The 14,227-nt window shown below is 35.1% G+C and overlaps 1 protein-coding gene across 1 annotated transcript in view; it reads left to right on the forward strand.

Annotated features, from left to right (window-relative positions):
- Positions 1-14,227, forward strand: part of POU2F1 (POU class 2 homeobox 1) — a 243,365-nt gene that overhangs the window by 84,034 nt on the left and 145,104 nt on the right. The gene's annotated exons all lie outside the window — the stretch shown is intronic.

Below are 14,227 nucleotides of genomic sequence, written 5' to 3' on the forward strand. Positions count from 1 at the left end.
AATTTAATATTTATTGAATCCTTACTCTGTAAGGTACTATGCTAAAAGCTGTGGAAGATACTACAATGAACATAATAACATGATTCCTGCCCTCAAGAGGCTTAGAGTTTTGTATACTTGTGGAACCCATGTTATTCCCTAACAGGGTATAGATATTACCCAAAAAGTGGCCTCTTAAGATCTAATCTCTCTGTGATTCAAGCAGTTTTAACTCCCAGATTTAAATTTTTGGATATGTTAAAGGCTTTTATCATTACTAAACTCTACTCATTCTTTGGAATCCCCTTCTTTTTATTCACTTTTAGAGGCAGCTAAGTGCTACCATGGATAGAGTACTGGGCCTGGAGTCAGGGACAACTGAGTTCAGATGCAACTAGTTCATACTAGCAGTGTGAAACTGGGCAAATTGCTTAACCTCTGTCTGCCTCAGTTTCCTCAACTGTAAAATGGAATAACAACAACACTTACCTCCCAGGGTTGTTTTTGGGATCAAATGAGATGACATTTGTAAAGCATTTAGCACAGTGCCTGGCACTGTGTAGGCACTATATAGAAGCTTATTCCTTTCCGTCCCCTTCTTTTATATTCACATAGAAAAACAAAATGTGTCAAACTTCTCTTTTAGTCTCAAGATTTTAGACCTTTTGGCCTCAAGATTTGTCTTTGCATTTAATTTTCTATGGGAATCAAATTTGTTAACGATTTTATTTAGCTAGAGTCTAGCCAAATAAATGTCTAGCCGTTAGACATTGAAATTTGGGGTTGCCTGAGGTAAGAGTGTATCAGAAGGTTTTCATCCTCTCATTTTTATCCCTCTTCTGTAATTTTAAGAAGAAAAAGGATAGTAAAGCAGCAGAATACAATCAAATAGTATTTGCCCTCTTTGTTTTCTGCCTCATTTTTAAAGTGAAGGATCTGACTTCTGTGTTAGTATCATCACATTTTTTTCATCATAAATTATTTTACAAAGTGAACTATGAACAAGGGAAAAAACTTATTGTGAGTTTTTTGGGTTTTCTTAATTTAAGACGTGTCTTCAAATTTTCTTATGTTGTATTTTCAGAAGTATAAATTGTGCCAGCCCTCTCCTGAAGGGATTTAGTAATTTATTTTTAATAATGAGCTGCAGAAAACTCTTTATTCTGTTGGCTTGAATTCATCTATTTTAACAGCATATGGCATGTTTCACTTTCCCAGTGGTTTGTACCCCATTAAATCTCTCTGTGTGTCTCTGGTCACTTTAATGTCACTAGCTCAGCTGTTTCTTTGAAGCACTGCCCATTAGCCTGAAAGGAAATATAGGAAGAAATTGTAAGTATATATAGAGGGGGAGAAATTAAAGCAAAAAGTAGCGGGTTGATTTCTGTGATATGAAGAATTATGGAACTGTGTCAATGGATTATATTCTAGAGAAGTCCTTTATTTAAGAAAAAAATCCTACAAGTGGTGTTACAGTGATAACATTGGTGACTCAACTTTTTTCATCCTTACATACATATTAAGTCTCACTTGTGAAAATAATTATTCTTTTATAAATTAATAAGTGCATTTGCAGACTTGGCGCTGTGTGAATGAAGGACTCAGCAGCAGTCCTTTTGAATGGTAGGAGGTTGATGGAGTACTGTACTGTATGTGCGAGTGAATAACCTTATGTCCCTAACTGATCATGGACACTTTCAGCATCCTTTTGGGTGCCTGTTATGGATGGGAATAGTTTAATTTAAAAACAAAAACAGCAACTACAAAGCCAGGGGAGTGGTCATCACTGTGTATCATTTTGAAGATGGGACATCAACTCAACTGAGGCCTGTGAGTTCTCTTTTCTGTTTTATTGTAATCATTACATACTGTTTGGTTTTGAGTGGGGTATAGGGTACAGTGACATACTGATTATTTAAAATTTGAGTTTTTTCCTAAACTTGGCTTTTAATAGAAAGTGTGGTCATTTTTAGTTGATGGTTGAAAGAAATGCATAGAAAAGGGGAGTTAGTATTTAGCACTGTGATGTTAGAATTTGTGATGTTTCTGGTTGTCATCACTACGTTCAACTTGACCCAAAGAGAATAATCTCTTTAAAATCAAATTTGTTCATGAAAAACATGGTTACATCTCTAACATGGCACTTTCTAAATTTTGCACAGGAAACGTTAATTGTTGCCTTCCTAGATTTTGAGCAGTTGTTGGACTACCAGAAAATACTTGGCTTTATTTTTGATTTGTCAAGGAAGGGGATGGGATTTGTTATTGGGAGTGGGGGAAGGATTTTCTTTCAAAAACATACTATAATTGGCATTTCATTCACTGAGTGTTTAAACTTTTTTTAACCAATCTGAGACCATTTCAATCTCTTTCCCGTTGCCAGCTGTGTATGTTGCTATGGGAACTCAGTGGGGTCTGTGTGTGATTACTGTGCTAAGGACCACACCTGGCTTATTTGCATTCAATTTAAGTTGGGGAAAATTCAAAAGAAGAAAAAGAGAGTGTAGATTTGTCAGTGGGCAGCCAGAAAGGGCTTGTCATTTTGTAACCATCACAGTGAACTAAGAAGGAAAGAAAGGTGATGGCTTTCTAAGCATTTGTGATGTATTTATTGAAATTTAAATTATGATGCAGTTTTCTATGCTTATTTGTTGTAATACAATATTACCATTTCCCAGTAAATCTGATATCTCTGAGCGCTTAAAGAATACTAAATGTATATTGACTAGATTTTTTTTTTTAAGTGTAGTCTCTTGTGTGGCATAATATTAATTTGTGGAAGAGTGAGTATGAGCACAGTAGGAGAATTAAGGCAGAATTTTCCTTTAGTCTCCACATTACAACAATTCTAGCGATTATGACCCCATTCTTTTATAATAACCAGCATTTTCTTTCTAAGAAGGCATTCAAACAATTTTCACGGATTTTATTCTATTTGAAACATTGACCCTAAGTCATTGGCAGACACTAAGTGGTTCTTGAGGTAGTTATAAATATAACATAAAATTATATGTACTATTTGTATAAGCTTTAGGTACAGTTATATGAAATATGGATAGATTTAAAGTGATTTAATTTATAAGAAATAACTTAATTTTTATCTGTGTATTCTCATAACCTTGATTTTATATTTATAATTCAGAAAGTGATATAATGGATACTGTCTCAAAAGCAAACTTAAAATTATAAAATAGAATTTTAAAATACTTTTCACATTAATTTTTGTAGCTACAGCAGAAAAGCAGTTGATATTTTCATCTTATTTGCTAAACTCATTGAAAAAAGACTCATTAAATCAAGTGAAAGCAAGCCATTTTTAATTCAACAGGTTAATAAGGGTATTAGGCTGTTTTGTTTTGTTTTTTTTTTGCTAAGCTATATTTATTTAGTCATTAAGGCAATACGTTTAAATTTGTTTTATGTCACTAAAATAGTAATTCATTTGTTTGAACAGCTTACTAGGTGCAAATTGTTTTGTGGGATAAAGAAGAAAAAGACACCTCCATTTTCACTGAACTCGTGGTCTAGGATGCTTTTCTTTCGTTTTGACAATAAGCAAATCTGTTTTAAATGCTTTAAACTTTTGGTTACTATGTAAACAATGTCCAGCTAGGTCAACATGAGGAATTTAAAATAACACTAAAGATGTTGTATTTGCAAAAAACAACAACAAAAAACCCCCACAAAAAACCTTTTACATATATTTGATCTATATATTTGGGTATGTATGTAGGACAGGCATAGTTATTCCTATTTTATAGCATAGTAAACTGAGACACAAAGAAATTGAGTGATCTTTCAGGCAAAGCCAGGATTTTAGAACCAAAGTCTCTTATTACATTGCCTTTCCTTAAAATATTATCATACATCTATCTCAATTTTACCTTCTTTTCCTATTTATTTGTAGATTGGGAAAGAAAATAGGTTTTTCTGCATTTCCAACTCCCAAACTATTTTTCTCAGTATAATAAATTAAAAATAGGTTATAACCTAAACATGCCCTGTTTTTTCAGTAATGGAAAGAACATTAAATTTAGTGTCAAGAAATCTGGGTATAAATACTGACTCTTCTGCTCCTATACTTACTACTTATATGATCTTGGGCAAGTTTCTTCACCTCCCCAAGCCTTGATGTCCTGAAGGCCGTTCTAGCTTTAAATCCTATGACCCTATGAACATGTTTTTCTCTAACTCACTAATGTGACTTCATTTAAAAAGAAATGTATTTCTTGATATCTTTACCTTTATCCCTGAAATTTATTATTTGTTGGTAATTTGTATAATAAAGGTGTAATTGTTGGTTGCTCCAGTAACATCCAGTTATTCTTAGAAGTTACATTTTTATTGGCACCCAGATTAATCTCTAGTAAAGCTGATGTTCCCGTGTGACGAATTTGTGAAATTTTTCCAAAAATGCTCCATAAATATATTATGCCAATGTGAAAAATGATTTCTTTTGGTAATCTGTGTATTGGAGACTCAGAGACACGTGCCCCCCTCCCCCTGTTTCTGATCAAAGTTCTTCAGAAGGACATCTCTGATAATGAGATTGCCTTGAATCTTCTTATTTTGGTCAAACTCCAACTCAGGCCTGAATTGATTTTATCCTACTCTGGTTTGGGTAGAGACAGACTCCCAAGACTGGAGGTGGTATTTCCTTGGATGGTGGGCGATATCAACTTCTGTGGACTGAGTGATCTAAGGCGCATATTCAAGACCTCACTTTAATATCCCCATCTCCTGGTTTATCAGCCAATCATGGTTGATTGGCATCCCTTAGGAACATCTACTCTTCAAAGGGCATATAAGGCTATACCCCAGAATCCCAAACCAAGTCAGTTCTGATTAGGGGGGGGCCCAGTTTTGAACTGAATTCCCATATGATGCATATCAAGCCAGCTTGAGAGAAATTAAACTGTGGACACACTCCCAATTTCGTTTGTCTCTTTCTTAGAGTAAATAAATTGGGGTTCACATCAATTAGAAATTATACTCCTTATTCTTCCATTGTGCTTGGAGGCCATTTTCTTGGCCAACTTCCATCAAATTGTATAGAATGTCTGTGGTATACTTACGGGAAAACATTGGAGGAAGTAATGCCTACATTTAGAAAATCATTGAGATCCAGTAGCTTCCCATTGCCTTCAGTATCACATATAAAGACTTCTTTTTGATATTTAAAGCTCTTCATAACCTGGTCCCTTACTACTTTTCAGTCGACACATTTTACTTCCTCTCCACATAATTATGATCTACTTACCTTCCTCGCTACTGCTTGCATGTTATCCTTCACCTCCCTCCCATATCTGTACCTAGAATGTTCTTCCCCCTCATCTCTGTCTCTTTGGTTTAAAGATGATAATTGAAACTGAATGCTGATGGGAGAAATAAGAGGAAGATTATTTAGAAAGAAAGGGTAGATAGAGTATAGGCCTAGGATAGAGCCTTGGTCTACACCAACACCTAGTTGTAGTGGGTAGGCAGGTGGTTTCTAGGAGGAGCTAGCCAAAGAGAATGGGGACTAGTAGGAGGAGAATCAGGGGTGAGCAGTTTCTTGAACAGCCAGAGAGGAGTGAGCTTTTAGGATTTAGCTGGTCCACCATGTCAAATGCTGCAAAGAAGTCAGAAGGATGTAGATTGAGAAAAGATTACTGATCTTCCAGTTGAATAAAAAAGAAATTATTGAGACCTTTGTGAAGAGTAGTTTCATTTGAAAGATGAGTTGACTTCATTAGGCATTCTTTAAACTCCTACTTTGTATCAGCCATTGGCATTACAATGACAATAGTAAATTAGTTCTGTCTTCAAGGTACTTATATTCTATAGGGAGAAATAACATGTACTTAAGTAAATATACACAGAATATATAAATGAATGCGAAATAGTTTTGGATAGGAGTGTGCTCATAGCTGAGGGAATCAGAAAGGCTTCATGTAGACCATAGCGTTTGAGCTGAGTCTTGAAAGAAACCAGATATTCTTAGTGGAAGAAGTGAAGAAGCAGTACACTCTGGGCATGGGGAACAGGACAGCTGCACAAAGGCACAGAAATGTCAGATGACAAATTCCAGTATGGCTGAGCTGTCAAGTACATGTAGAGGAGAAAAGCGTATGAAGACTGGAAAGATAGGGTGGGACCAAGTTGTGAAAAAATTTAAAATTTTTAAATTCCTCAAGTGGAAGAATTTATATGTGATTCTTGAGGTAGTAAGGAGTCACTGACCTTTGTTCAGTAAGGTGGCAGTGTGATCATACCAGCATTTTAGGAAAAGCACTGGCACTTATGTGGAAGATGGATTCAAGTGAGGAGAGGCTTATTTTAGGGCAACCACTTAGAAGACTTATGCAATAGTACAGGTGAGATCAGATGAAGAAATTAAAGCCATCTATAGTCATATGAAAAAAAAATGCTCTAAATCACTATTGATCAGAGAAATGCAAATCAAAACAACTCTGAGATACAGTATCACATCTATCAGATTGGCCAACATGACAAAACAGGAAAATGATAAATGTTGGAGAAGATGTGGGAAAATTGGAACACTAATGCATTGTTGGTGGAGTTGTAAACTGATCCAACCATTTTGGAGAGCAATTTGGAACTATGCCCAAAGGGCTATAAAAATGTGCATACCCTTTGACCCAGCTATAGCCCTTCTAGGGCTGTATCCCAAAGAGGTCATAAAAATGGGAAAAGGACCCACATGTACAAAAATATTAATAGCAGCTCTTTCCGTGGTGGCAAAGAATTGGAAATTGAGGTGATACCCATCAATTGGGGAATGGCTGAACAAGTTGTAGTATATGAATGTAATGGAATACTATTGAGCTATAAGAAATGATGAGCAGGCAAACTTCAGAAAAACCTGGAAAGACTTGCATGGACTGATGCTGAGTGAAGTGAGCAGAACCAGGAGAACCTTGTACACAGTAACAGCCACGTTGTGCAATGACTGACTTTGATAGATTTAGCCCTTCTCAGCAATGCAAGGTTCTAAGACATCCCCAAAAATATCGTGATGGAAAATGCTATCCACATCCAAGGAAAGAACTATGGAGTTGAATGCAGATCAAAGCATACTATTTGTCCCTTTTTTTTCTTCTGTTTTGTTTTTGTTTTCTTTTTTGTGGTTCCTCCTATTGGTTCTAATTCTTCCTTACAACATGACTAATGTGAATATATGTTTAATAGGAATGTGTATGTATAGCCTATATCAAATTGCATGCCATCTTGGGGAAGGAGTTGGGAAGGAAGGGGGAGAAAAATTTATAACTCAAAAACTTATGGAAGTGATTGTTGCTCACTCAAAATAAATTAATAAAAAAATTTTTAAAAATTTAAAAAATAGTGCAGGTAAGAGGTGATGAGAGCCTGAACTAGGGTGATAATTGTAAAAATTTGGAGAAAGAGATATATGTGAGAGATCACATAGAAATGACAAAATTTAACAAGTAACCAATGTATGGGGTGGGTGACAATGAAGAATCAGGGGTACCACAGAAGTTGTAAACATAGATAACTAGATGTATGTGGGATTCTCAATATCACTAAGAAAGTTTGAAAGAGGGGTGAGTATGTATGGGAAGAAAGAGAGTGAGTTCTATTGAGTTTGGGATGGCCATGGAACATCCATTTTAACATATCCAGTAGGCAATTGGTAATGTGGAACTGAAACTCAGAGGAGAGAGTAGGGTTAGATATAAATATGAAAGTCATCTGCATAGTGATGATAAATGGGTGTGATATGGATCATGACCCAGGAAAGGATATAACAAAGGTCAGTATTGTTAAAGGAAAACAGGGAGAGAACAAGTATCAGGAACACCCAGAAGGAGTACCTAGGAGAAGAAGGTGGTCACCAGTGTCAGTTGCTGCAGAAAGATGAAGAAGGATATCAGTTGAGAAAAACTATTCATTTTGGCAGTGAAGATATCAGAAGTAACTGTGGAGAGAGGAATTTCATTTGAATGATGATGTCAGAAGCCAAAATATAGAGTGTTTAGAGAAGAGGAAGTAGACACAACAAATGTGTATGGCTTTTTCAAGCAATTTAGCCAATAGAGGAGAGTTATAAGATGACAGTAGGGATGGGGGGATTTAGTCAGAGTTTTCTTTTTGAGGTTGGGGGAGACTTAGGTATATTTGTAAGATAAATGAAGGAGCCAGGAAGTTGGGAAACATTGAAAATTGGAGACTATTAGGGAAAATAGTGGGATCTATTTGCTGGAGAAGACAAAGGAATAGAACTAAAAGAGTATATGCAGAAGGTTAGAGGAGATAGTGGGGTCAGTTTGCCAAAGAAGACGAGGGACAGGATCAAGGGAGTACATGCAGCAGAAGGGTCTGCCTTGGTGAGGAAGAAGGCTCACGTCTTCATCAAAGATTGATGGAATAAAACAACAAATAAGGAAGTACATGTAGGCAATGTGTTGTAAGATTAGGAAGAGGCCAAAAAAAAAGTTTGTTGTAAATGGTCTCAATTTTCTCAATAAATATGAAATTTAGCACTTTACTTTAAAGGGAGAGGTGACAGTGTATTTGAAAAGAAAAGGTTCAGAAAAGTGTCTGTGAGGAGCAAGATTATAAACTCAGTTAAGGAAAAGTAAAAAAGTTGCCTTGCTTCAGTGAGGGTCCTTAAATTTGTAGTGGACTTAGCAGCACAGTTGATTACTTCCTCTATCTTGTTCAGGAGCAAAGGAGGTGGACGGTGGGAATAATACAGGTTTGATGTTTGGCAATACCTAAGTAGCAGCAGAACAGGAGAACGAAAGGACCAGAGAACAGAGGGAGGTGTAGAGTTGAACAGTTGAAGGGGTCAGTATTGAGAAGGGTGAAAAATGTAACCCAGAGCTAGGGAAATAAATAACCTTACAAAGCACTGAGTGGTAGAGAGATTAGAAATCATGGTGAGTTCAGAGAATAGGTTTAAGAAGAATGTGGCATAGTAAGAAATGAAATGGAGATATCAGACAAAGAAATAGCAGAGTTCTTGATCATGGAGGTAGGACATTTGGGAGAGATGGTGAAATCAAGGGTGTTACCATCCATGTACTTAAAGTGGAGTGAAGGGGTAGGTTGTGAGAACTGAGTAGACTGAAAAACTGGAAGGTTAGAATAATAGGATATTTGAAGAAGTATCTATGTATATTGAAGTTCCCTAGTACAGGACAGATGTTGGGTTGAAGAGAAAGACTGTGATCCATACACTGAATTCAGTGAAGGAGGAAACAATGTCTTGGGGACCAGTAGATAATGGTTACCAGGATCTGGATTAGGTGATAAATTTACTGAACTTCGGAGGAGTAGAGGTTATATGGTCATGATAGAGATGAGGAACCAAGGAATATGCTTTGTTCTTTTATTGATGGAAATTACATTAAAGAAGATTATTCCCAAAGATCATTGGACCTTTTTATAAAAAACAATTTTATTTTTTATTCTGAATTTAAAGCATTTTAAAAAGAGCACTTAATCCATAAACATAGCTGAACACACACACACACACACGAGTTTTGTATGAAACATACATCTCCTTTTCACACTGTTTTTTAGGTATGTAATAAATTTTGCATATTATATTGACAGTTAAAATATTATAATGGCTGTCCTTTTTTGGCATCTACTGCTGACCCCTCAACTCCCTACATCCTCCTCCCATAAACTGAAAGGGAGAAGAAACTTCTCCTAACAAATGAGCATACTCAAGCAAAATAAATCACTACAGTTGCTGTGTCCAAAAATATAGCCTCTACCCTTTGTGTTCTTCACCTAAGAGGTGGCCAGCATACTTCCTCTGACTTTTGGAGACATGATTGGTCAATGCTTTAATCAAAAAAAAAAACCTCTTAAATCTTTTAAAACTGTTTTTCTCTATAATGTTGTCCATGTCTGTATCATTCTCTTGGTTTTTTTTCACTTCACTCCGCATTAGTTTGTACTTAACCAGGATTCTCTAAAATTGTTAATTGTTTTTTACAGTACAATAATATTCCATTACATTCATTTTTATAATTTGGTCAACCATTTCTTAATTGTCTATGAGACAGTAGTTTTTAGTTCTTTTCTGCACACCCCTCCCGCCTTCCATTTATCCCATTCTGTGCATTTAAAAAAAAAAAGACTTTTTCAATATCACCTTTTTTTTGCATTAATATTTCCAACCTCCTCATTTCCCCCATCTAAAAAAACCTAGAGAAAGAAAAGCTTGTCAAAAATAAGTACATTCCAGCAAAAATGAATCCATACAGTGGCCATATCCATAAATGTATGTCACATTCCATACCTTGAGACCCTCACCTCTTTGTTAGGACACAGTTTTCATAGGTCACCTGGAGGCATGGTGGATAGTTGCATGGTTTGAAGTTCTTAAGTCTTTCATACTTCTTTACAACGTACTGTACATTCTTAGAATATATTGTATAATTGTTATTTCTTTACAATGTTGTTATCTTTGTATAAATTGTTCTGGTTCTATTCCCTTCCCTCTTAGTTTTTGTACTACTCAGGATTCTCTAAGGTTGTCTCTTTCCTTATTTCTTATGGTGCCATTATATTCCATTTCGTTTTTACACCACAAGTTGTTCTGCCATTCTCTCACTGCTGCACACCCTTGGATTCTAGTTCTTCACACAGGTGTGCATGTGCGCACACACATATATACGCATCACACCACCTTACCCTTCTTCAGAATCTGGAAACTTGTTTTGCTTCTGACTATTCCTGGTATTATCTCTTCCCTCGTATATCATCCCCCCTCCCCACTTTTTTCCCTATTGAGTTAGATATATTTCTATACCATTTGTGTGTATGTGTGCACACACTTACATTCATCAGACGCTACTTTGTCCATTTCAGATAAGAGTGCACCTTTTCTCGGAATATTTCTTTTAAAAGCATAATATAAAATATATTATAAAGGAGACTATATTGAAATAAAGATGTAATTTTTTTTCCATCTAAGGTAATGGACCCTCTGAAATTTATCTATGAATCCCTGGTTAAGAACCCCTGACGTGTGTGTGTGTGTGTGTGTGTGTATGTATTTGCTTCCCCATAGCATATAAACTCCTTGAGTACAGAGACTTTTTTTTTCTCATTTTTTTATTAATTTATTTTGATTTATCAATAATCACTTCCATATGCTTTTGAGTTTTAAATTTTTCTCTCCCTTCCTCCCCACCACCCTCCCCAAGATGGCACACGTTCTGATATAGGCTATACATTTACATTCATATTAAATATATTTTCACATTAGTGATGTTGTAAGTAAAAATTAAAACCAATCAGAGGAATCATCAGAAAGAGGAAACACAACTCAACAGAAGAGGAAAAAAAAATAACAATTCAACTTCCATAGTTCTTTCTTAGGATGTGGATAGCATTTTCCATCACAAGGCCTCTGGAGATGGCTTAGATCCTTGTATTGCCAGGAAGGGTTAAGTTTATCAATATTAGTCATCACACAACGTGGCTGTTATTGTGTGCAACGTTCTCTTGGTTCTGCTCACTTCACTCAGCATCAGACCATACAGGTCTTTCCAGGTTTTTCTGAAGTCAGCCTGTTCATCATTTCTTATAGCACAATAGTATTCCATCACATTCATATACCACAACTTGCTCAGCCATTCCCCAATTGATGGGCATCCTCTCAATTTCCTATTCTTTGCCACCACAAAAAGAGCTGCTATGAATATTTTTGTACATGTAGGTTTCTCTTTGGGATATAGCCCTAGAAGTGCTATTGCTGGGTCAAAGGGTATGCAGATTTTTATAGCCCTTTGGGCATAGTTCCAAATTGTTCTCCAAAATGGTTGGATCATTTCACAACTCCACCAACAATGCATTAGTGTTCCAATTTTCCCACATCTTCTCCAACATTTATCATTTTCCTGTTTGTCATGTTGGCCATTCTGATAGGTGTCACGTGGTACCTCAGAGTTGTTTTGATTTGCATTTCTTTAATCAATAGTGATTTAGAGCATTTTTTCATATGATTATAGATGGCTTTAATTTCTTCATCTGAGAACTGTCTGTTCATATCCTTTGACCATTTATCAATTGGGGAATGGCTTGTATTCTTATAAATTTGATTTAATTCTCTATATATTTTAGAAATGAGGCCTTTATCAGAGAGACTGGTTGTAAAAATTCTTTCCCAATTTTCTACCTTTCTTCTAATCTTAGTTGCATTGGCTTTGTTTGTGCAAAAACTTTTCAATTTAATGTAATCAAAATTATCTGTTTTGCTTTTCGTAATGTTCTCTATCTCCTATTTGGTCATGAATTCTTCTGTTCTCCATAGATCTGACAGGTAAACTATTCCTTGCTCTCCCAGTTTGTTTATAGTATCAGCCTTTATATCTAAATCATGTACCCATTTTGACTTTATTTGGGTATATGGTGTGAAATTTTGGTCTAAGCCTAGTTTCTGCTATACTCTTTTCCAGTTTTCCCAGCAGTATTATTGAAAGAATGGGTTTTTATCCCAGAAGCTGGGGTCTTTGGGTTTATCAAATAATAGATTACTATAGTCATTGACTACTGTGTCTTGCATATTTAACCTATTCCACTGATCCACCACCCTATTTCTTAGCTAGTACCAAGCAGTTTTGATGATTGCTGCTTTATAATACAATTTAAGATCTAGAATGGCTAGGCCACCTTCCGCTGCATTTCTTTTCATTAGTTCTCTTGATATTCTGGACTTTTTGTTTTTCCAAATGAATCTTGTTATTATTTTTTCTAACTCTATAAAATAATTTTTTGGTAGTTTGATTGGTATGGCATTGAATAAATTAGCTTAGGTAGAATTGTTATTTTTATTATATTAGCTCAACCTACCCATGAGCAACTGAGGACAGAGATTTTTCATTAATGTCTTTGTATCCTCAGCACTTAGCATAGTTCCTGGCATATAACAGATACTGAGTAAATGCTTGTTGATTGGTTGAAAGAAAAAAGCTTTTTCTGTTTCTCTTTCTTTAATAGAAAATTTTATGTCCTTAAAAATCTTCTAAGTAGAGTGAGTACTGTTGTTTTTCTCTTATAGAATCTCTGGTTTCCATTTTTCAGAAAATCAGAACAGTTATTACTGGTCATTGTAAATTAGGGCCTTTCAAAGCAAATTTGTAAAGAATGACTGCTCTAACATGTAGGTTAACATTTTTTATAAGCCTATAAATTCCATAGTTTTTCATGCTTAACACACATGTTGCTTGTATTAATAACATTTTTGTGGAAAGAATTGAGCCTCCATTATGAGACTAAAACAGAAACTCTGATTGGTAGGTATTGCTTTTGGTTGTTATTTTGTAAAATTAATATTAGGTCTGATTTGTATTACTTTCATGGAACAACTGTAGCTGATTGTGTCTTACTAAAATCTTACATATTTTAGGTGGTGAATCCTGTTAGTTATGTATTAAGAATTTTAGGGGTGGGGAAGAACAAATAAAGAAAAAGAGGAAGAAGAGAATTAGCAAAATCAAGCAATACTGTGATTGAAAAAAAAAATCTGACATTGTCTGATGATCTGTAACCACGGATCCCTCACCTCTGCAAAGAAATTGGAAGAGGTGTTTTCTCTGCGGCTAAGCTTGCTTTTTGTAATTTTGTAACATTCGTTTTTGATTCTTTTATGGTAGCTGTTCTTTACACTTTCTTATCAAATAGCCTACAGTGGTTTTTCCCAAGAAATCTTTCATTATAAAGAACACTTTTTTGTAGTTTAATGTCTTGCCTTAAATTTGACCAGTCCACTAAAAGTAGTTGTTATTGTTCTTCTGTTTTTAGGTATTATAATAATGGTGCACATTTATTTAGTGCTTAATATTTATGAAGCATTAGTATATACAATATTTAATTACATCTGTATGACAGCTTTATTTTGTTTGATGAGGTTATAGATATTAATTGTCCAGTGTCTTATTTTGATTTCGTTAAAAAGCTAGTAGATGGTCTTTTGGAAACTCTTTTGGGTTCAGGAATAAATCTGCTTAATTAAAAGAAGATGGAAGTCCAAGCCACGTGACCGAAATAACCTATTGATTATTTCTCTAAAAAAAAAGAGAGTTTATTAAAGTTTTCAAGTTTACTAAAACTCCTTTTTGTGTATTCTGATTAATATATGTAAATCAATTAGCAAACTTACTGAGGGTTTACTATGTGCAAGATATTCTATATTATTAATACTTTATTTGAGAAATGATTAGATTAGTTCCAAGAACCATATTACTATCAAGCAAAACTC

Source organism: Vombatus ursinus, unplaced genomic scaffold (assembly GCF_900497805.2).
Source record: "Vombatus ursinus unplaced genomic scaffold, bare-nosed wombat genome assembly UNPS02014789.1, whole genome shotgun sequence".
Classification (NCBI taxonomy): domain Eukaryota; kingdom Metazoa; phylum Chordata; class Mammalia; order Diprotodontia; family Vombatidae; genus Vombatus; species Vombatus ursinus.